The 2,926-nt window shown below is 42.3% G+C and overlaps 1 long non-coding RNA gene across 1 annotated transcript; it reads left to right on the top strand.

The window, feature by feature from the left end:
• Positions 1–726: 726 nt before the first annotated feature.
• LOC117078963 lies at positions 727–2,524 on the top strand. The gene is made up of 3 exons (XR_004435222.1): positions 727–780; positions 964–1,114; positions 1,692–2,524. It is a non-coding gene; the product is annotated as an uncharacterized LOC117078963 (long non-coding RNA).
• The last annotated feature ends 402 nt before the right edge of the window (positions 2,525–2,926 follow it).

Here is a 2,926-nt window from a genome sequence, read left to right as displayed (position 1 = left end):
TCCAAAAATTATTGAAATAATTATAATGACAAATAAATGTAATGTATGCTCTCGAATAAGCAGTAAATGTACATTCAAAAGATAGCAAAGGTTATATAAGGAGGGAAAAAAAGCAAATATTTTTTTCCTTCTCCTTTCTCCAGCCATCCCAACTGTCCCTGGAGGTAAATTTGTCCCCACTTTCTCACACAGTCTTTCTTCCTGTGGTCTATGTGATTAATAACATACATGTATTCTTTCCTTTGATTTTTCCCATAATTAAATGGCAGCACACTCAATATGCTGTTCTGTAAGATGCTTTTTTCACTTGACAAAACATCTTAGATGTCTTGTTGTATTTCTATCCATCTATCTATTTATAATTGCCTTACTCTTTTTAATAGTTGCAGTGGGCTCTATTGTAGGGATACACTGTGTTCTCTATTGATGGACATTTACATTAGTTCCCCCCCTCCTTTTTTTTTTTTTGCTAGTTCAATGATGCAGTAAATATCCTTGTAAATATCAGTTGCTTTGCATATGTGCTAACATGTTTGTAGGATAAATTACCTAGGAGCCAAACTGCCACATCAAAGTCGATGCACATTTTAAATGTTGTTAGCTATTGCCCAATTGCTCTTTACAGAGGCTGTCCCAGTTTACACTTCCACCAGCCTCACCTTATTTAAATCCTCTGCAGAGCAATTACCACTTTCCAATATTGTCTGTTCATTACTTTTCTCCCCCAGGGTGGAAACCATTTCATTGCTGCTGGGCTCCTGGGGCCTAGATCATTGTCTGGTAAGCGCTCAGTAAATAGGCTTGGAATAAATGAACAGACAATTGAAAATGGACACAGTAAAAAGAACAAGAAGCTTGGCATACAAATGACATCAGGTTTAAATCCTGGGTCTGTCATAACTGCGTGGTCTTGGGGCAAATTACTTAACCATTCTAAGCCCCATTTCCTCATCTGGTAAACAGAGATAATAATAACTGCTACTTTGAAGACTTACTCTCAGGACCAAATAGGATCATATTTGTTTTGTGACAAGTGTTTTGTGACCATAGACAGTTCCAGCTCTGTGCAGTTACTAGGATCCTGGGCTGATGAGAAACCAGCTCCAGCTAAGAGGTAAATCCTAAATCAATGCGCCATTTAAACTTAGTGACGACGCATGTTGAACCCCATAAACTTCCAGTGAAAGCTGTAGAAAGCGCAAGGATAATTTGGCAGGGCTTCTACTGGCTACTCCTTATTGAATAGAAGGTCGATTTGCCAGCAAATACTCCCTACAGAGAAGCAGATGTCTGGAGCCCGAGGCTTAAGGTCTATCAAAGAAATCAGGGCACACTAATTTTTCTAGAAGATTAAAAATAATGTCCATTTAAAGATACTGCTGATGGCTGGGGTGAGGTGGGACAGGAGTGAAAGAATGTGATCCGGCAAGGGTCAGGGGAGACACCTTTTCTCAGGGATGTAAGGGTAGTTCCCAAAGGTGGAGGACTTCCCCCAGGAGTGAGCAAATAAAAGGTTTAACAGCTCCTGCGGGAACTAGCCAGAACCAATTACAATTAGGACTAGCTTGGCTTAGCATGAAAAGTCTGGTAGAAAACTGCATGCTGAGAAATTGAGTGTCTTATTGGGGAGAAGGGCTGGCTGGTTTCCAGAAATCACCGGGCATAAGGCCACCCTAATGTCTCTGTTTTAGATTGTGATTGACCACTGAGTAGCTGCCCAAATTGAGATGCTCTGCTCAGTCCCCAGCCTGACAGAACAATTGGCCCACACTGCCCTGGAGGCTGCTGGGCAGGAGCTGGTAATTGACAGAGAACTCATTATGGAAGGACAGAGCCTCTAAGCAAGCTGGGATCTGAACTGACAGAGCCCAAGGGCCTGGGAATCGGATCACTGGAAGAGACAGCCCAAGTGTTGTGTGTCCTGGACATACAGAGGAAAACAAAGTTTCAGAAATTGCTCAGCACTACAAGAGAGCTCTGGTATTGAAAGCTAGCTCTGATCCATTCTCCCTGTGGCTTTGGACATGCAACTGACCTCTGTGAGCCTCAGTGTTATCACCTCCAAAATAGAGATGGGAATAAATCTTTTTCTTGGAGTAAGAAATAAGGATGTTGTAACTATGACATTGATGATCATTATTATAACAACTAGCAGCTGTTTCACATCCTCCAGATGTCAGAGACCATTTGAAGAGTGTTAAAAACGGGCCAGGCACAGTGGCTCATACCTGTAATCCCAGTGTTTTGGGAGGCCCAGGCAGGAGGGTCGCTTGAGTCCAGGAGTTGACAACAGCCTGGGCAACATAGTGATAACCCTCCATCACTACAAAAAATCAGAAGGGTGTGGTGGTGCGCACTGTAGTCCCAGCTACAAGGGAGGCTGAAGTGGCAAGATCACTTGAGCCCAGAAATTCAAGGTTGCATGAAGGAGTTCAAGGTTGCCATGATCACACCACTGCACTCCAGCCTGGGCAACAGAACAATATCCTCTCTCAAATAAAATAAAATAAAAAGAATATTAAAAATGCATTATCTATGTGATCCTCACAACAAGGCCTATGCTGTTATTCTCATTTTATAGATGAGGAAAGTAAAGAATAGAGATAAGATGTTGCCCTAGGTTAGATAGCTAGAAGCTGGCAACATTTGAATGTGAAGCTGGACATTCTGGCTCTGGAACTCATTCTGGTAAACATGTGCTCGCCAACCTGGATAAAAAGCACAAAAAGGAGAAGGGCCTCTGCAGCACCTGACAGAAAGGAGTGTTCAATAACAGTACGTTCTCCTTTCTCCCACCCCTCACACCCACCTAGGAGCATGCTAGACTATCTCTGACTTAAAAATCTGATGTGTGCCAACCCCATAGCTGAAAAAGGAACAAAGTCTTCTATATTCCCCTATAGGATTTTTAGAAAATCAAATGCTA

The sequence above is a fragment of the Trachypithecus francoisi genome, unplaced genomic scaffold (genome assembly GCF_009764315.1).
Source record: "Trachypithecus francoisi isolate TF-2019V2 unplaced genomic scaffold, Tfra_2.0 Lachesis_group7, whole genome shotgun sequence".
NCBI classification, from domain to species: Eukaryota; Metazoa; Chordata; class Mammalia; order Primates; family Cercopithecidae; genus Trachypithecus; species Trachypithecus francoisi.
The sequence above is the reverse complement of the archived record's forward strand: the minus strand, read 5'-3'. Positions and strand labels throughout refer to the sequence as shown.